This window comes from Mauremys reevesii, linkage group 4, assembly GCF_016161935.1.
Source record: "Mauremys reevesii isolate NIE-2019 linkage group 4, ASM1616193v1, whole genome shotgun sequence".
Lineage (NCBI taxonomy): Eukaryota > Metazoa > Chordata > Testudines > Geoemydidae > Mauremys > Mauremys reevesii.
Genome location: NC_052626.1, coordinates 15,115,811 through 15,136,843, shown reverse-complemented (window position 1 = coordinate 15,136,843; position 21,033 = coordinate 15,115,811). Strand labels below are relative to the sequence as shown.

Sequence of the window (21,033 nt, the reverse complement as noted above, 5' to 3'; positions counted from 1 at the left end):
GGCAGCTCTCCAGCAGTTTGTAGGCAAAGCAGCTGTGTTCGGGGGTGGGGGGGGGAGAGAGGAGGGGAGAGCGTGCCTGCATTGGCTCACGGATTAAAATAAGGGTTACTGGCAGTAGGCTGCTGAGTTCCTCCAACTCCCACTCGTTCACCTGCATGGGTCACTTCCATCTTCAGCAGTGTAATTCCGACCAAGAACTCCTGGGAGCTGCTTTGCCCGTGATTCTGCCTGGGCCTGAGTCCCCACAGAGATTTCTGGCAGCAGCCTGGTATTAACTGGTGAGATGAAGGACTTTTTAACTGGGCTGGTGCTAATTTGCTAATTAGTTCTACCACAGCTATTTGAACAATGCGTTTGCTAATTAAACCTATCCTACAAATCCTGTATGTCCTGTAGTTAGGGCAGAGCAAATCAAGGTGAAAGAAAGAGTGATGCTGTATCCTCCCACCCCCTGTGAGCTCATGCTATCTCACCTTGGCTCGTGGCCATGCTCTCTCTCCACTGCTTTCACCAGATGAGATGTCTTCTTCTGCAGAAACATAAACAAACATAAAACTTGCAGGATCATCTGAGATTGTCCCATCACTGCTTTTAATATCATCATCATATGACTCAGGTGGCATCAATCTGAGAGTCAGATGCTTATCTGGCCTTTCTTTAGGCCTTGTTGCCCTATTCCTTCCCCCCTCACCTAACCAACCAGCTTCTTTCCAACAATCTTATCCTTCCTCTCTCCCTGCCACTCAGCTGCTACAAAATCTCCTCTGCCTCTCACAGTACCATTAGCTCTGGATGATGTCTGTGCTCCAGACCTTGACTCCCTTTCTTGGCAACCACAACTTCATTTTCCTCTCCAACTCTCAGTTTCTCTCCCCACCTCAGACCCTCAGCTTCCTTCCTCCTTCCAGCCTTCAATACCCTTCCTTTCATGTGGTTTCAGTAGGTCTGGCAGGCTCTGCTGGGCTCAGGCCGGCTCCCGTGTCCAAACCTCATGCTCTGAGGCTTTTTGGAATGGCTGTCAAGCATTGGTCCCCTTGGCCCCGGCTCAACCAGAGCTGAAAATAGTTTGGCCACCAGTGTAGCTAGAGTGTTTTAACATTTAGCCCAGAGCGGGTTAGATCCTTAGTGCCAGCCTTTCTGGGTGCTCAGTGGGGGTGGCAGCAGGGATGGATTCCATCTCCCTCCCGAGAATGAGAGAAATGCTTATCAAAGATGGGAGCTGCAGAAGAGTCCAATGTAGCGTTTTTCAGAGAGTCAGTGTGGCCAAGGGATAAGGCAGTGGCTTGGTAGCCACCAGGACTTCAGGTCTAGTCCCAGCTCTGTTTGTGACCTTGGATGAATCACTTCACCTCTTTCCCACCTGTTGCCTAATCTACTTAGATTGTTTAAACTCTTCAGGGCAGGAACTGTGTCTTCTTCTAGGTCTGTACAGCACCTAGCACAATGGGTCCTTGTTCTCACTTGGGGCCTAGAGGTGTTACTGTAATACAAATAAATACAAATGAAAAAAAAAGATTCATCCAGTGCTCTGTCTATACTTATGGCAGCATGCAGAGTACAGGCACTACATGTGTCGCTACGTGGCACAGTGACAGGTGGGCTGAGTTCACACTTGTCACTGCAGTGTGTGTAGGTACGGTGCTAAAAACAGCAGTGTAGATGTGGAACTCCCACAGTGTTCAGGCATGTAGGATACTCTACTTGCCTAACCCAGGCCTCACCGTCCACCCGGCTATTTATACATATGCTAGCTGGGCATGCAGTGCCTGTACGCTACAGGCTACCGCAACTGTAGACACAGCCTAAGAACCACAGTTTGGGGATCATTGCTGAAAATATTTGTAAGGCAACAACAAAGAATCTGGTCAGTTCATTCACAAAGCATCGCTGCTTTGGATGCCAGAGCTGATTTGGGGTATCCTGGGTCAGAGTCATGGGCGGAGGGAGACCACTCGGTCTGGCCCACCCCTCCCATCTGAGGCCCCACCCCTCCCATCCCCCTTTCCCCTGCCAGAGCCCAGAGCCCTCTCCCCACAGCCACCAGCCTCTCTCCCACCCCAGCCCCGGGCCACCCACGTGCCTCCAGCCCCAGAGCACTGGGCAGGCAGGCAGTGCATGGCTCCCAGCCCCTGAATGCTGGGGGACCAGTGCCCCCAGTGCCTCCAAGCACAGGGTGGACAGCGTAGCTCCAGCGCCCGAGGCCACCCCAGAACTAAGTGGCCCCAGCCACCCCAAGTCCTGGCTGCAGGCTGGCCACAGCCGCCCTAGTCCCAGCCCCAGCTGCATCCCAGAAGACAAGCAGCTGGGCTGGGGCCAAGGGGGAAGGGCAAGCAGGAGGGGGCCTCAGCGGGTTCACATCGGGCTGTTTTGGGAGGAATAGGCTCCCCCAGCCTACGATACGGGGCCGCCCATGGCCAAAGTCTGGGCTTGGATATGCCATTGTCTTTGGCTTGGGTCACTAGGGGCTCTGCTAGAATTAGTGGATTTGTTCTTGTAGTAGCTCAGTGAATTAATGCTGAGTTTGGTTCATTGTGTCCAACGTCTGAAGAAAATGTTACACTGTAGCCTCCTTTATGATATTTTATCGCTTCCTTGATCTGTAGGCAAAGAGGAAAAACTTACTCCATTCACTGGAAACAATGCTCCATAGTATTCCAGAATCTCTGTGCCCTTGGAATTGAAACACTTCGACTTGGCTCCTTCGCCCACTTGTGATTTAGAAGACCATTTTCCATAGTGTTGAAGATCTCTTTATGCATCAGGGAAAGACTTGATCAATGAGATGAGATTGTGAAGTCTGCTAAACAAAGTGAGTTTCCAAATGAAGTTCTCCTGGCCAACTAGCGCAGGGCATTCTCTGCATTATAATATCAAAAGGGGCATGCACCGTGAAATTAACTGAAAGCTGGATCACTGCGCTTAACCTCTTGTAAAGGTGTAGACCTGCTTCTCAGAAGCTCTGTAACTGTCCTTGATGGCGGAACTGTGTGGGGAGGGCCAAAGTTGCTATAAGCCATCTCTGTACTCCCCATATTCTCTGGGTAGCCTGCTCAGCCCTGGTCTACGTTGGAGCAGCCTCAGGGTTGATTCCACTTATGCTTAGGGTGCTAGGTACCCCCCAGTAAAGACTGAGGATAGCTGGAATGAAATGCACTTTGGGCACACACCCCTCCCTGACCCCATCCATGTGATTTGCCTTGCCTCTGGCACTAGCCACCTCCCACCCATGTGATTTGATCCTCAGGCCCCAAATGAATTTTACCTATAGGAAAGTGAAAGTAGTACGTTAGAAAAAATCATAGCAGTTCAGCACTAGCATCTCCATCCCCCTTGTGATATGTCTGACTCATTTTTGGCTTTACAGTTTGTTAGGGGACAAGTGCTGAGGTTTGGCTCTGGGGCTCGTTGAGTGAGGATGGATTCCTATACAGCCATCCTATGCAATTATTAGTGACGCCTACAAATTATACAACAATCTAGTCTTTTTGGAGGCCTATCCAAGCAGGAGAGGTTTCATGGCTACTGCTGCTGGAGTGGCTATACTAGCTCTGGTGATGCAGAGGACCTTGCCTTGAAAAGTTTTGTATATAAAGAAAATGACTCAGGAGACAAGATCCAACAGCGAATGATTCATGTCCAGCCCATCAGATTACCGTCATCTTTAAACTATGTTGCCTTCCCGCAAGGCAACTGCCATATAATGAGAATCACATATTGCTAGGGGGTTGGTTTTGGTTGTGCGGGGAGGGGTTGACCTGTTAATCCACAATTATTTCTGTGTAATAGCAACTGCAGATCGTGTCAAGTTACTTACCCATAAATACAGCTGGTAGCACTTGGACGGTGTCCTTATTTCCAGCTGTTTACAGCCTCATGCATTTGTTTTTTTGGGGGTTAGTTTTTCATGGGAGGTGCAACAGTTCACATTGGCCTCTGAATTTATTTACCCAGGGATCGCCATGTTCTTCTATTTCCATCAGTTTCCTTTCCAATCTTGGCCGTCACCCGTCCCCTCTCTCCTTTCTGCTCTATCTCCATCTTGACTGACTTTTGTTTTCTTTGTTCTTTTAGTCTTTGTCCCTCTTTATGCATCTTTTCTTTTTTTTCTCCCTCTGGCTCAACTTTTCATCTTCTTCAGAACATGACCCGATGAGTGACTAAAGTTGTAATCTTCCTGTACAGTCGCCCTCCCACTACTGAGTAGACGGCAGAGAGAAACTGACGAGGTCTGTGAGCACTATTGGAATTGCAGGGAAAATATCCCCTTCAGGCATTTTCTTCCTCGGTGCCTGTTACGTTTTCCATATAGACTTTTAATCTACATTTCTTATACATGAAATTGAGAGGTGCAATAAAACAAACAACAAAAGCCTAAGTAAGGGGGAACACAGTGGGCTGGTCTCATCTGTAACAGATGCCATTAGCTCTGCCTCGCAATTTGGCATCTGCCTCAGCAGACAGGGGACTGCTAAGAATATAAAAGTGCTGCACTCAGAAAACAGGATCATAATAAAAGTATGCACCACAGTGGTGGCCCGTATTGATGTGCGTGTGGACCTGGTGACATTGTAGAAGCGGGAAAGAAGCATTTCCCTTCTTGCTTCAAGGTGCATCCCATGTTTACCTCTGGCTAGTGTTTAGGGGTGTAGTTTGCCTTAATTTAAATCCAGAGAAGCAGCTCAAAGTCAGGTGTGACTGAATTTAAAGCCTCTAAGGGAAACAGGCTTATATTTTTAAAATGTGCCAGTTGGGCTCTAGATTTCCAGCTCCTCATTTTCGGTCCAAATTGCCAAGCTGGGTTTATTGCTGAAACATACACACAGCTGATTCAAAAAACGTTTGCGCAGAGTTTTTACGCTCTGGGGCGGGGAGGAGTGGATTCTTTCCAAGAAGAGAATGTGCGTTTGTGCTTTGTGTGATCTTTCTGCCTCCACAAGCAAATAAATAGAAGGCTCCCACTGTCTTCCACATTCCAGGAATAGGCAGCTGAAAGAGAGGCTGAGGCGCAAACAAAGGGGATGAGCAAATAAATTGCAAACACCAGTCACTTAAAATAATGTAGGAAGAAGCCAGCAAGGATCTGTAAATTGCAGGTTACCCTGGGTTGTTTCTATTCTCTGTCTTTCTCTGGAAAGCCTACCATGGAAGGAAGGATGGTTTTGCAGTTAAAACACTCGATTGGGACTTGGGAGAGTTGGGTTAGATCCCAGCTATGCCACAGCCTCCCTGGGCCATCTTGGACAAGTCATTTAATCCCTCTGTTTCCCAGTTCCCCATCTGTCAAATGGGGATAATGATGGTTCCTTTGTCTCGTCTATTTAGATTGTAAACTCTTCAGAGCGGGGACTGCCTCTTACCATGGCCTGGTCTACCCTTAACAATGAGATGGACCTAGCTCTGTCTCTCAGGGCTCTGAAACACTTCATTCCCTGCGTGCCGTAGTTAGGGTGACCTAGCCCAGGTGTACGTGCAGTTGGATCAATGGAAGGATTCTTTCATTGACCTAGCTACCCCCTCTCAGAGAGGTGGGTTGGCTACATCAATGGAAAAAATCCCCTTCCATCAATGTAGGAAGTGTCTATGCTATGGCACTCCAGTGGCACAGCTGCAGTGCTGTCTATAGCTGTGCCACCATAGAGTCTGTAATGTAGCCATACCCTATGCAGGGACCCGGATGCTACAGTAATACAAAGAGTGAATGCCATTCATAGCATAGTAATGGGGGTACCAACAGATGCTCCCCATATGTGAAAAATGTTGCTTGGTGCCTAAGAATAAGCAAAAACAACGAGGAGTCCTTGTGGCACCTTAGAGACTAACACATTTGTTTGGGCATAAGCTTTCGTGGGCTAGAACCCACTTCTATGTGAATCTTTCAAGTTCTGTCTTAGCTTTTCACCACAGCAATATTCTCTAATTGGAATAGCAGTTAAAAAGAGGAAACGTGTCACACCACAAGACAGGGAGTCAAAAGGCCTGGCTTCTATTCCTGGCTCTGTCACAGACTCGCTTTTGTTAGTCATTTCACCTCTCTCTGCCGTGGAAATAATAATAGTGCTGACACCTAGTTCATTCATGTTTTTAAAGTGCTTTGAGATCCCTTAATAGGAAATGCTATAGAAGTGCAAAGTATTAGTAGCAGTAGTTATTAATTAGCAGTGCCATTAGTGAAAAGGTGTAAAGTGTTATTCTGGAAACAGTGATATCCAGCTGTTGCTTTTTATGACTGTAGCCTCTACTGATAATACTGCTCTTTGCTACACAGTAAAGTAAACTATATGGCTGCAGTTTTAATTTGCCATCTTATCAGAGCTGCTTTAGACTGTTTCTGACCCCTGCCATGAAAGATCAGAATAACCCACTTGTTCTCAGTCCAGAAGCTTTTGAGACAATGCTAGCTTCATAGAAGTGAATGTTTACAATAATAATAGTGCCATGTGATTAGACTTGGAGGAGGAAGACAAGAGAGTTCCCCATTTTAAATAGTTGTGGATTCAAAGTTGCTCTGCAGTATTCCAGGACCCACAATGCAATTTGATCTCTTCCCACCCCATCCTTGAAATATATGATGCAAGTTCCATATGTATTTCTCTATGTTTATACCTCCTCCCCCATGGGTTACCAAATGCCAGGACTGTCCTTGCAATGTATTTCAAGAAGTTGTCCATATAAAACCCTCTAATCATGCTAAATATTCCCTCATTTCTACAGCCCTGCTAGGGATCTCATTCTCAGGCATATCATTCTGTTTTATAATAAATATGCCGTATGCTACAACTGCAGTGAGAAAGGCAGAGACTAGCCTGCAAGAGTGTCCGAACTATTTGGCATTTTAGAAATGTCATGCTATTCATCTAGTTGGACTCAGAGTTTTTCTAAGAAGTTGTGGCAACAGAATTGACAACAGTCAAACATATTGTAACAGTGGGGCCTAGAGTCCTTCCACCTCCATTTCCTTTCTGGTCTCCGATTGCACCCCTGTGGTGTCAGACCTCGTGACCTTGCCCTCTGTGTGGTGGAAGTTCACGGTGTTCTTACTTTCAGACCAGGATCTGTCTATTGCAACTGCTTATTACAGTACAGGTCCAACTGGACACCTGTGTCTCACCCCCTGTGGGAGTCTGTGCCCAGTGATACACAGTGACAAATCACTTCAGAACAAGAGGGCTTGTTATTAGTAAATGGAACAAGGCATTAGAGAAAATGATTTCAAAATAACCAACTGCCTATACACACGTTTGCATGCACCTGATCTTATGCTTCCCTATGATCACCGTTAGATGGATTTCCCCTCTGATTTACAAGAATAGACTCAGCCTACATGCTTCTACCAACAGGGCCGGCTTTAGAAACTGCAGGGCCTGATTCGAATACCCGGCAGCAGTCCGGGTCTTCAGCGGCACTTCAGCGATAGGAGGTCCTTCCCTTGCTCCGGGTCTTCTGCGGACCCCCCACCGCCAAAATGCCATTGAAGACCTGGAGCGAGTGAAGGACACCCCCTCCCCCGCTGCCGATGTGCCACCGAAGACCCGGACCGCTGCTGGGTGAGTAAAAAAAATAATTAAAAAATTAAAAAGGCGCCTAAGGCATGGGGCCTTCTTAGGCACGGGCGCGGGGCCCCCTTAGGTGCAGGGCCTGATTCCAGGGAATCAGGGGAATCGTCCTAAAGCCGGCCCTGTCTACCAAGCTCAGGGGCTCTTGGGACCTATGTTGGTCTCACTTTGCCTTCCAGAGAGGGTCACCCAGTCCCAGTCTATTTTCCTGTCCTCAGGGAAACTCCCTTTTCCCAGAGCCCCACCCTCCCTGTGTAAGCCTGAGCCCAACTGCCATGTATCTCAATGGCTTTTGTTAGAGGACCTAGGAGTGAAGTCTTCCTTTTTCCTCAGACTGGTTTCTGCTAGTTGGCCTGCCAAGCTGTCTAAGAGCAGGCACCTGTGATGGCTGCTCCATGGTTTGGCAGTTAGACCCATTCAGACTTAATGTCTCTCAGTCACAGGCCTTGTGGCTGTTGAGGAGGGTGCTGAGACCCCCCCACTCCCCAGGACATTCCACCACATCACCTCAGGAATCCTCTCCGTAAACGGTTTTGGGTACAGACCCATATTTACCACTGAGCGTCCCCAGATCCCTCACAGTCCCCAACCAAGGTCAGAGCCCCCGGTGCAGCAGGTGCTGTACAAGGACACCTCTACCCCGATATAACGTGACCTGATATAACACGAATTCGGATATAATGTGGTAAAGCAGCGCTCCGGGGGGGGGCGGGGCTGCGCACTCCGGCGGATCAAAGCGAGTTCGATATAACGCGGTTTCACCTATAACGCAGTAAGATTTTTTGGCTCCTGAGGACAGCGTTATATCAGGGTAGAGGTATACATAGTAAAGAGCTTACAATTTAAATGGACAAAAAGGGGGGAAGGGGAAAACAGGCACAGAGAGGAGAAGTGACTAGGCCAAGGTTACACCGCAGGTCAGGGAGCAAAGCCCAGGTTTCCTGGCTCTTAGTCTAGTGTCCAGCATTGCCAGTGTAATGGGGCACACAAGCCCCTGTGCAAGGCAGGAAGGGGTTAATGGGCTACAGGAGGCCCAATTAGTCCAAATGGAGACACCTGGAGCAGGAGGCAGGCTTCCAGGAAGGGATTTAAAAGATGAGCCCTGAGCCATACGAGGGAGAAGCAGGCAGAGAGTGTGGATGTGGAGCTCTTACAATGGGAGATAAGGCTGGCTGTGGCCAGGAACTGGGGCCTGGTAGCACTCCCAGAGGAATGGGAAGTGTTTATGTAGCTTCATACATGTTTTGGATGTTGAGTGCCCTGGAAGGGGTAGAACTGGAAGTGACCTAGCTGGAAGGCTACGTTTCTGCAGCTCAGAAGGTGGTTGGAGAAGAGGAAGACCAGCTGGGAAACTGAGGTGGAGTGGCTGCTGCAGAATAGACCATCTATCTGGCTTTCTAGTAAATCAAAATCTTCTCAAAGGTTTCAGACCGTAGAGCTCACTTGAATGGGAGTTGGATCAAGCCTTTATTCAACTTTCAGATGATGCAGGACATGGAGCAACTGCCTGAGACTAAAGGAACTAGATGTTTTCAATTAAGCAACAGGGGAAATTTTTGGGCACTGCAATCAGCTCCCAAGGGAGGTGTTCAAGGGACCATCACTGGACACAGTCAAGATAGGCCAGGCTAGATAAAGACCTTAGAGGAAATGGTAGAAAAGGCATACTGAGAGACAGTATGGCCTAGTGGATAGGACATTGCACTGAGAGTCAAGAGACCTGTCTCTACGTAATCTTTGGCCTTGGGCAACTCACTTAGTCTTTCTGTATCCACTCCCATCTTTCATCTGTCTTGTCTATTTAGATCATAAGCAATTTGGGAAAGGGACTTCTGTGTCTTATTATGCCTAGCACAATGGGATCTGATCTCAGGTTTTAAGCCTTCCAGGCACTAGTATAATATAAATAATACATAGCAGTGGTGAATATTTCTAGCAGGAAGCAAAATGCACTGGGTCAAATAAGATAAGAATTGTCCCCCGATCTGTATTTGTGCATTTGTTGTTTCTTCCCTAAGTGTAGTACCTTACATTTGTCTCTGCTGAATTTCATTTTGTTGTCTATAGCCCAGTTCACCAATTTAATCAAGATCCCTTTGCATTTTAGCTCTATCCTCCAGAGTGTTTGCAACACCCCCAGCTTTGTGTCATCTGCAAATTTGATCAGTATGCTCTCTATTCTGACATTAATACATATGCTAAATAACACCAGACCCAGAACAGACCCTGTGGAACCCCAATTAAGACCTCCTTCCACTCTTTGTTTGCAGTTGTTTGACCACTTAATGGTTAATGTATCCACTTAATGGTAATTCTGCTAAGCCTGCGTTTCTCTAGCTTACTTATGAGAATGTCATGTGGGACTGTGTGAAAAGCCTTGCTAAAGTTCAGGTATAATGTCCACTGCATTCCCGCCATCCACCAAACCAGTTACCCTGTCAAAGAAGAAAATCAAGCTGGTTTGGCATGATTTGTTCTTGGTAAATCCGTGCCAGCTGCTAGTGATTACCCCTTCATCCTCCAGGTATTCACAAATTGAATATTTATACATTGCTGTAGTACAGGGGTGGGCAAACGTTTTGGCCCGAGGGCCACATCGGGGTTGTGCAAATATATGGAGGGCCAGGTAGGGAAGGCTGTGCCTCCCCAAACAACCTGGCCCCTGCCCCCTATCCGCCCCCTTCCACTTCCTGCCCCTTGACTGCCCCCCTCACAACCCCCAACCCATCCAACCCCCCCTGCTCCTTGTCCCCTGACTGCCCCCTCCTGGGACCCCCATCCCCTATCCAGCCCCCCTGTTCCCTGTCCCCTGACTGCCCCGACCCCTATCCACACCCCCGCCCCCTGACGCCCCCCCCCCGGGGCTCCCACCGCCATCCAACCGCCCTCTGCTCCTCGTCCCCTGAATACACACATGCATCCAACGAAGGGGGTATTCATCCACGAAAGCTTATGCTCCAATGTGTCTGTTAGTCTATAAGGTGCCTCAGGACTTTGTTGCTTTTTACATTCTTTCCCTTGGCTTTCCTGATTTTTGTCCCTACATGATCGTGCTGTTCCCATGTATACTTCCTTGGGTGACATCCTTCCATTTCCTATATGCATGCCTTTTGATTTTTAGATAGTTAAAAAGCTCCTTGTGCAGCCACATTGGCCTCTGCATCACAATAGCTTGATGTTGAGTCTCTAGTATTACGTCTTTTAGGAACTGTCATCCCTGTTCGACTCCTTGTCTTCCTTATTGGTCTTTCCATGGGACCTTGCCTACTATTTCTCTGAGTTGGTTGAAATCTGTCTTTCTGAAGTCCAGTGTCCCTGTTTTGCTGTTCTCATGTCCTCCTTTCCTTATCATCTTGAATTCTATGAGCTCATGATCACTTCCTCCCAAATTCCCGACCACTTTCGCATTCACAACTAATTCATCCCCATTGGTCAACACCAGATCCAAAATGCCTCCTCCTTCCCAAACAAGCTATATCCCTCAATGCAATTATTAAGAGAAATAGTGAAACTGTCCCCAAAAGTTATTTTTAAAAAGGGTTGACAGACCACTGAGAAGGCAGGAATGAATTCAACCAGTTTTGGACCCATACTGTCATGTTCAATTGTCTACTTTAGTCCCTTTAAATGTTGATACTCTGAAAAATGTTACTGTTTTTCAAGAGTGTTCCCGCTCCCCCCCTTAGGCATCCTACAGGAAAATGGTAAAGAAACTTTTATTCTATATTGGTTCTTGTATGGTCATCATCACTAACATCTGTCACATGCATTTCCTTCTCTCTCTCTCTCTCTCTCTCTCTCTCTGCATGGCGGGGATTGTGTGTGCTGTGCACTGTTTTGTTGGGTTTGTTGCTATGTATTTATATTAGAAAAGGCAGGTCAAAGAAGTGCCCCTTATAACTGGAGCTGAGGGTGGTGAGGTTTGTGATGGTCCTTAGATCCACTATCGGTCATTCCCCAGCCCAACAGACAAGCTTTACTCTTTTTATATAAGCCGTTATAGTCCCTGAGAGTGGTTGTCAACAACGGTCTTCATCCTGGAGCTTTAGGCAATCTTTTAGATATGCTGGGCCCAGGCCATCAGCCACCTTGAAGATAAGAAGCAAGACTGCTATCCTGTGTGAATCGAGCATAGGGAGTGGAAGACAGATGTGTAGCCAAGTTCCTGAGGAAACATGCTACAGTGTTCTGTAGTGCCTGGCATTTCCTAATGGCTGATGGCTTTGTGACCAGGCATATTGCGACTTCGTCAATCATGCATCCTCCTCAGGTCACTAATCTTTTTTTAGTTGCTTATTTTGCAACATGGTGGTGGGTTACTTTCTTTCTCTTCTTTCTGAGGCCACATTTTCCACCACAGGTTACCCATATGGTTGAAAAAGTGACCGAGTACTAGCAATGAGAATGGTGGAAGATCAGCCTGTCACATAAAACACATAGACACTTAGAGTATGTCTACACTGCAGTTAGAAGCATTCTTCCCACTTCAGATAGACACACACAGGTTCTGCTAAACATAGAAGTGCAGCTGGGGGATAGCATGGGTGGCAGCTTGGTTTCAGCACCTGAGAACACACCTGCCTGGACCCCTTTGGTGCACACTCTGGCACCTAGCCCAAGCCGCTGCCTGTGCTGCCCCTGGCTACGCTATTTTTAATGTGCTACCTCAAGTGAAGCTAGCATGTGTCTGTCTACCCAAGGTGGGAAACATGCACCCAGCTGCTGCATAGATGTATCCTTACAGAGGCACAGGGCCACCCAGAGGGTGGGGGCAAGTGGGGCAATTTGCCCCAGGCCCCGGGTCTCACAGGGCTCCCCACAAGAATATAGTATTCTATAGTATTGCAACTTTTTTTTTTATGGAAGGGGCCCCCGAAATTGCTTTCCCCCAGGCTCCCTGAATCCTCTGGGCGGCCCTGCAGAGGCAACATGGTGGATTGGGCTTTCGGTACTGCCAGCCTCATGAGAGCAAAGATCGTGAGATTGGCCCACAAACCCATCAAAAGCATGTTTCGTAGTCTGTCGTTAGTCTGACTTTTTAACTCCCCAGTACACCTCTGCAAATAGTGCTGTGAAAACTGCAGGTTTAAAAGTCAGCCTTAATGTACACAAAATGCATGCCTCTCCCTGGAGGCTCAGCTGGACTTCTGCCAGGAATTTTCATGCTTAGGGAGGTTACCTTGACACCACAGCTCATAATGTTAAAGTCCCACTCTATGCATAGAACAGCAACAACTCAAAATCAGCTCCATAATCTGGGTATTTAAAACTCCCCAAATGCACTTGCAGAGGCTATAACTGATTAAAAACCCATCAATAATATGGTGCTTACACTCCCCAAGTGCTGTGATTATTGAGTGCTAAAATCTAATCACACAGCTCGGTTGTGTTCATTTTATTCTTGTGTGTTTGGACTCAGATTTTAATGAGTGTTCTTTATTATTTTAATCAAATCTCCTGGACAAATTTGTCCCACAGTTGCTACGGGGGGCTCCCATTTCAGTAGGAGCTCCGCAGGTGCCATCTCAGAACGGCAAGTAGCCTCCACAGAATGCAAAGAGTAGTGTGGGGGGGGAGGCTTCCCCCTCCCCTTCTTCAATGAAGAGCTGCCCAGCAAGAAAGGCTGCACAATCATGCTGCAATCCAGTGGTGGGTATGTGTCGCAGGTCCCTGCTGTGACCGATGCACTGAGGACAGCCCCAGTTAGGGAGTCCTGGCTCCCTCGGTCAAGTGGAAGCAGCTCATGCTGTTAAGTCTGAAGGTCCTGGGTTAAATCCCCATGTGTTGTCATTGTTATGCCATGCTTGCTTGGCTCTCCCATTTACATTTCAATAGTGAGGGATCCTACTCTGCACTGCTTTGCAAAGGAAAAATATTCAATGTAACAGGTGAAGTTGCAGGATGAAAGATGAGGAGGAAAAGGCAAGAGAGACCAGCCATTGTGAAGCAGCAACCCGTATCAGAAGCAGACACTGATGCAGTTTCACAGCTGCCAGCGAAGAAGGGTAGCCAGCCATGTAGACAACAGTCGACTAACCAAGGAACAAAGTTAGGGAGCCAGATGTTACTTGTGGAAGAATGTTATACTGAACTTGGCAGATTAATTCTGCAGCTCTCCAGCGCAGTCAGAGGTGATGATTCTGCTGGTAGAAAAGGTAGAGGGAAAAGGAAAGAGAGCGGGCGTAGAGGAGCCTCATTAAAATGTTACAGTTGAGCCATTAACTTCCAAAATCAAAGCGATTCTGGGTCTCCATGGCAACCTTAACATCTTTGTTTGAAGGGTGTTTGTTTACTACATGACCAAAGTGAGAACTCTGCAGTCAGTGAAGCCAGAGCTTTCAAAGTCTCTGCTGCTGCAAGGCTCCTGGGAAGCTGGGATTGATTTTATAGCAACCCCAGTTGTAATTCTCAGCTGGGACTGCAAGTAAGGAGGAGAGCTGCTCGTCTTGCTTCTTTCTAATCTTGTCCTCCCAGGGTTCGGGGTTGGATCAGAGGTACCCTCCAGGGCTTATGGATCTGACCTACAGCTGCAACCATCAAAATGATACAGTGGCATGGGAAGGGTTCTCAGTCACTCTGTCTCACTAGAGGCCAGATCCCACAGTTCTTACATCTCCACGCTTGTGAACACAAGTTCTGTGGTTGCTTGGGCAGACCAGGCAATGCATGTGCAAACAGCAGGGTAGGTGCCCGACTGTATTATAACAAGAATGCAAGTACAAGTGGGCCTCTCTCTTTCAAAATTTGGTCTTGGCAGGGTCTATAAATGGATGATTCTCTCACTATTAGTGTCCTGTGATTAATACTTCCCTAATAATCACAACTGATGAACAAATTACCCATGATATGCACAGTAACACCTTCACATAGCGGGTTTGTGTTTAGCAGAGGCTCATAAGGAAGGATCCTTTCAAAAACATCGTATCCATTTCTCTGTTACACAAATTAATAAAACTTAATGTTCATAGATGCCCTATTGAGAGAGGAAAGGTGGCCACTGGCCCAAAAGAGTGCTGGATTCCCTTCTTGGCTCTGCCATAGACATCCTGTGTGACCTTGGGCAAGTCACTTAACCTCTCCACGCTTCAGTTCCCCATCTGCAAAACTGGGTTAATATTTCCCTCTCTGTTTGTTTTGATTGTAAGCTGTCATGAGGGCAGGGACTGTCTCTTAGGCAATGTCTACACTGCACACCACAGGCGGGAGCGTGTACTGTATGTATAGTTAGACATCACAGTGAAAAGCTGGCTGCATCCACAATGTGGTGTGTAGCTACATGCATCATTGAAAGCCTCTGGCAGGTGGGAGACAGAGGGTAAAGGCTTTTCCAGTGCTGCTGGAGCCTTCCTCACCCCCCCCCACCCCCCGGTGCCTTCCCTTGCTGCCAGAGTCTTTCCCTCAGGTGGGGAAAGGCTCCAGCAGCGGGGAGGCAATGGGACACGACACTGTCAAAAATAGCCATGTGGATGGGGTAGGCACAGGTTGAGCATGTAGAGAAACCACTGCTAGAAAAATCCACAGACCCCAAATAAAATTTGCAGCTCTTATACAGGGATTTATTTAAAAAAAATCATAAACAGACAATGAAAAGTACAAAAAGATAAATGACTCACAACTTGTGTACGTTCCCAAATACTGCAGCCTTCACACTGTCTCCAATAGAATTACGCTTATCACTTGTCAAAGCTCCAACACCAGGCCATACAAAATGAGACAATACCACACAGATATAACGTTAGGGCAGGGGTAACTGTAATAAAATAGGAGAAGACATACACTGGCGATACCCCACTCATATCCTTGAACAGTCATTCACGAGTTACGGAAATAAAAGTTCCTTTCCACAAATGTGGGGCTGGCGCTTAGATTTTGCAATCCTGGGTCAGACATCTACTGCCTTCCTCTTTAAGGTCACTAAAAGTTTCTTTTGCCACCTAGTGGCCAGTGAGTAAGACACTTATAATGAAGAACAGCAGCAGTCTGGACAAATGGGTCATTATGGCTCTGAGCTGGTGTGGGTGGTGGTGGTGGTGGTGGTAGTGGGGCGGGGTGGGGGGGAACTGATGGGATGTATTGTTGCCTAGGTAGTAGTAATACTTATCTCTACGTAGTTTTTTGATGTTCCTCTTCTCACCGAGATGACAGCAAAGGATTTGCTTGTCTCCATTATGTGCAAACCAAAACAAAGTGACAGAGACAAAGCCAAGTGAACGGTAAGAAATGGCACTAGAGAAGCCACTGGTGTCATACTTCTTCCACAGCTGCCCTCCTCCTCCAGTAATGCCCATGGGAGTGGGAGACTCAGAATCTCAGGACAAACTTCCCTGTATGGGGGCATATAATCCTTTGTGTGGGCCCTCCATCTAGAAGGTGGGGGGACAGGACATACTGCCTGTCCCGTGTGCTGCAGAAATGTGTTCCCAGTGGCTGAGTCATCCATTTGACAGAGTATATTTTTAATAAAATGCAAATCTTGTGTAAGGGATAAACATGCAGGGAACAGGCATTGGTGGGAAGGAGTCCAACCAGCACAGCTTAGCCAAATTGGATAGAAGACCCTGCTGCAGGTTTGTGTACAGCTCTTCATAAATCACAGGACCTTTGAAAGATTTGGTTGGGCATGTTTGGAACCTAGGAAGCTTTAGTGAAATTTACTCATCCGCCATCTCACAAGCGTAGTTATTACTTTCTCTATTAGACTTTATTGTGACCTTTTGCGTGCTGACGCACTTTCTTTCAGGGGCGTAATGAAGCATGTAGAGATAAATGGATGCCTTTCCTCTAGCCTTCTTATCAATACATTTATATTACAACAAATAATTGTATAACAGGAGCTCACTTTCAGTTTATTAGCCAGCTGTACTCATTTTTAAACAGATGGCCTTGTAAAAATAGTTAGGCATATGTCTGACACTTCAGAAACATATGATAGTACAAGACAATACTCCTATAGATCCATTCATCCAGGTCAGGTCTTAGTCAGTGTAACCCTTTTCTGTTTTAGTTCACTTCTCTTTAATATGCCAAAGAAGGCAGTATAATTAAGGCTAAGTTTTAGTCATGGATATTTTTAGTAAAAGTCATGGACAGGTCATGGGCAGTAAACAAAAATTCACGGCCTGTGACCTGTCCATGACTTTTACTATATACCCCTAACTAAAACTTGGCCCGGAGGGCCACAGGTTCTCTGGGGGGTGGTGGTCCAGGGGTGACACTGGTGCTGCAGGGGTGGACTGGGACCCCTCCTGGTGCTGGGAGGGAGGAGGGCAGCGGTGCATGGCCTGGGACCCCTGCTGGCACTGGGGGGCAGAGGGGGGTGGCAGCGCCACATGGCCTGGGACCTGTGCTGGGGTGGGCAGTGAATGGTCATCATTGTGCAACCCAAGACCCCCGCCGAGCGGGAGGGAAGAGTTGGCAGGGCTGGCAGCTCCTTATCCGGCTCCAACTGGCATGTCACTGCACCTGCTAGTGGGAGGGGCAGCCAGGGGGGCTCTGTGCACTGCTCCCATCACAGTCGCCAGCTCCATAGCTCCCATTGGCTGGGAACTGCAGCCAGTGGGAGCTGCAGGAGCAGTGCCTGCAGGCACATACAGCGTTCAGGGGCCCCCGGCCCCTCAGTCTAGGAGCTGCAGGGACATGCCGGTGAGAGCCGGGGATTCCCGCCCCTGAGGTAAGCGCTACCAGGCACCCCAGCCCATAGACCCCTCCCACACACCCAAACTGTTGCTGTCCCAGGGGCTGCCCGGCTCAGGCAGGCCCTGAACCAGCTGCACTGACCACTGCAGAAGTCACAGAGGTCACAGAAACTGTAACCTCCTTGACGGACATGCAGCTTTAAGTATAATCCCTTACAAAGGAAAACTAGTATCTGAAGGAAGTTAATGCTGAACCCAATTTTAGATTTTGGCCCATGGAAGGGGAGCATATATTGAGGTGTATATTTCTTGGCATGTCTGTGGCCTCTGCTTAGCCAAGGTACTTAAGCACATGCCTAACTTTAAGAACTCTATCATCTATGGAACTACCCATCTATGTGCACATGCCTAGTTTTCAGCACCTTGCTAAATCGGGGCCTATTCCAATATTTTAACAATGTTTAAGTGGGGTTAGCCTGGTGTCTTAGTGACAACTTTCACATGGTGTCCATCTACATATGGGTCTGACTTCGGTCACACTCCCCAGGCAGCAGTCAGTCATTTCCCTGGGCCTTCTCTAGAGCGATGACCCCTGACCCACATTCAGATGGGTATTGAGGGACTCCAGCTGGGAATGCATCCAGCCACATTTGACTGCTCACCATGACGTAAAGCCTTGTGATGTGTATATGCCTGGGGAATTAAGGGTGACATGGAACAATGCTGGAAACCTCTCTGTTTTTCCCCCTCCCACCTCCAAATATGCCTGGAACATGCTTCACTCCTGTGATCACGAACCAGCACAATGGCCTCTTGGTGCGCTGTTTATGGGTGGTGCAGGTCAGAACTGTCACCAGGATTGGTGGATGGGAGGCAGAAAGGGGACAGAACAATATTTATGTCCTCATTGACCTCTGAGGAATAGTTAAAAAAACCTGGGCATGTCTAGTCTTGAGAAAAGAAGACTTGGAGGTGGGGACCTGATAACAGTCTTCAAATACGTTGAAGGCTGTTATAAAGAGGATGGTGATCAATTATTCTCCATGTCCACTGAAGGTAGGATGAGAAGTAATGGACTTAATCTGCAGCAAGGGAGATTTAGATATTAGGAAAAACTTTCTAACTATAGTAGTTAAGCTCTGGAAGAGGCTTCAAAGAGAGGTTGTGGAATCCCCATCAGTGGAAGTTTTAAAGAACAGGTTAGACAAACACCTGCCAGGGATTGTCTAGGTTTACTTGGTCCTGTCTCAGTTCAGGAAGCTGGACTTGAAGACTTCTCAAGGTCCCTTCCAACCCTACATTTCTATGATCCATGTGTACCAAGCATAGCTCTGGTGGACCTGAGGATCTGGCCATCTTTGTCCTCATAACTATTTCATAGAATCTCAGGGTTGGAAGGGACCTCAGGAGGTCATCTAGGCCAACCCCCTGCTCAAAGCAGGACCAAACCCAACTAAATCATCCCAGCCAGGGCTTTGTCAAGCCTGACCTTAAAAACCTCTAAGGAAGGAGATTCCACTACCTCCCTAGGTAACCCATTCCAGTTCTTCACCACCCTACTAGTGAAAAAGTTTTTCCTAATGTCCAACCTAAACCTCCCCCTCTGCAACTTGAGACCATTACTCCTTGTTCTGTCATCTTCTACCACTGAGAACAGTCTAGATCCATCCTCTTTGGAACCCCCTTTCAGGTAGTTGAATTTCATTATTAGAGGGGCATTATATAAAAATACTGGGCCTGATGATCAGCTGATATAAAATGGCATAAATACACTGATATAAACCAGCTGAGGATATGGCCCATTGTTGTCATAGTAATGTGGGGGAGGTGATTCCCTGCATAAAAGAAACAAAACAACATTACATTTAAAACACAAGAGTTATGACTCATTGCTGATTGTATAAATCAGAAGCAGTGCTAGCCACAAACCAGGAACACCCAGAGCAATAATAAAACAGCAAGGAGAAGGAAGAAAAACCAAACAGCACAATCAAATGATGTGCCTAACTTTTGGATTAATATGTTAATCTCCAGAGCTGCCATTCTAGTGCTCTTCAACAGCATGAAATTCAATAAAAAGTTTATGGGAAAATATTTGATTAAGAGAATATTTCTTCCCAGACCTGTTTTCTGATCCCGGTGACACTGATGTAAATATGGAATAACTCTATCAGAGTTAATAGGGTTACTCTGGATTTACACTGGGGTCACTGAAATCACAAGCTGGCTCTTCAATTTCCAGCAAGTATGAACAAACATAAAAGACTCTAGGCCCATATCTGATTAATTCTTTGATCGCATACGTACTAATCCATGCTGCTCACAGAGGGAAAGGGTTTTTTGTTGTTGTTGTTGGTTTTGCAGTTTAATAAAAAATGAATTAACTTCCTCAAACAGTTTAAAAATATTAGACATTAATATGTTGGCTTGTTTTTAAGGATTAGTTATTGAGATGCAATGATTATATAAACTTTCTTGGTAAGCCATGGTAGCCATGGTAAGCACAAATATCCTGGAGTACAATTATTCATTATTTACCATTCATAAATGGGGCCTTTTTTATTATTCAGGACATGAAAACACAGGGCAAAAGAACAGAGTATCCAAAAGGTATTTGTGGTGTTAGCAGCTTTCTAATCCCCCTTTTTCCTTATCTTTGCATTTCAGAGCGAGGTTTTAAAACCCAGTGTATTTGTCAGGATGTTTGCACTGTGTTTATCCTTTGTATGTCTCTCAGCTTGGAAAGTGAAAGTCCAGGGCAGCCACTTGCATTCTGTTTATAATGAGTTTTAGTTTCTAAAACCTTTGGGTTTCAGACACTACAGGAAATACCTATTTGTTTAACATTAACTGGTTTTAATTGGAATTTGAGAAAATATTTCTGCTGGGCTTCAGCTGTATAAAATCTTTGTTTTTAAAGAATTATGGCCCAAGTTCAGCTCCTGGTCATGGAAACCTTTACACATGTACTTTAAGCACATAAGCAGTTCTGGAACAGCCTTCCAATAGGAGTAGTGGGGGCAAACAACTTAACTGGTTTTAAGATGGAGTTCGAAACATTTATGAATGGGGGTGATACGACGGGGTTGCCTGCGATAGCAGGGGACTGGATTTGGTGACCCCGGTAATCCTGTCCAGTCCTGGTTCACTGACCAGTCAATAGGGCTACTATGTGCTTAAAGTTGAGCATGTGCTTACATGTTTGCAGGATCAGGTCCGTAATTTGACAGAGTCCCTTTCCGTTACAACGTAACTCTTTGGTATTTCTGGCTAGACTGCACAAACAGTGGAGAAAAGGGAAAAATACATTGAGATTTCTAGATTTTTATTACTAAATAAAATGTCAATAAAAAAATCTGACCTCTGCATACCTTTACCCAGAACCTCTGAGGGTCCTCCTCCCATTCTTTCACTTTGCACAGGCATAATTGACTATCCAAGGGGCAAGGCAGTGAAGAATTAGGCTCCCTATTTATAGTTTCATAAATACTTAAAAACAAAACAACCCTGCAGGCCCACAAACTTCCAGGGAGGCTCTTCGAGTGTTTAAAAGCTGTTCCTGTCAGGTTGCCTTTGTAGATTTTCAAAGGGGTTCTGCATAGCAACTGCAGGAGCCTACAAAATGTAAGGTGGAAATGCAGTGATGAATTACATGACAGTAAATGCTCTGATGTAAGATTGTCATGTATGGAAAATGGCCATTTTCTAATAAGGCCCTTCATTTGCCATAATCTCCTTTCCTGGAATTGTCAGTAACGCAGATGTCACACGTGTTCATCTTTCTCTCCTTACTGTAATTCAATCACATGTCATTCTGCCTCTGCTGTGACCATATTTCTTAAATA

General features: G+C 46.6%; 1 protein-coding gene across 2 annotated transcripts in view; it reads right to left on the bottom strand.

The window, feature by feature from the left end:
• Positions 1 to 21,033, bottom strand: part of RHOJ (ras homolog family member J) — a 134,710-nt gene that overhangs the window by 76,311 nt on the left and 37,366 nt on the right. The window contains exon 3 of one of the 2 annotated variants that reach the window (XM_039537108.1): positions 474 to 529. The gene's annotated coding sequence lies outside the window, so the exon portion shown is untranslated. Of the gene's footprint in view, positions 1 to 151; positions 269 to 473; positions 530 to 21,033 lie in introns of those variants that run through there. The other variant, XM_039537109.1, reaches the window with a different exon arrangement.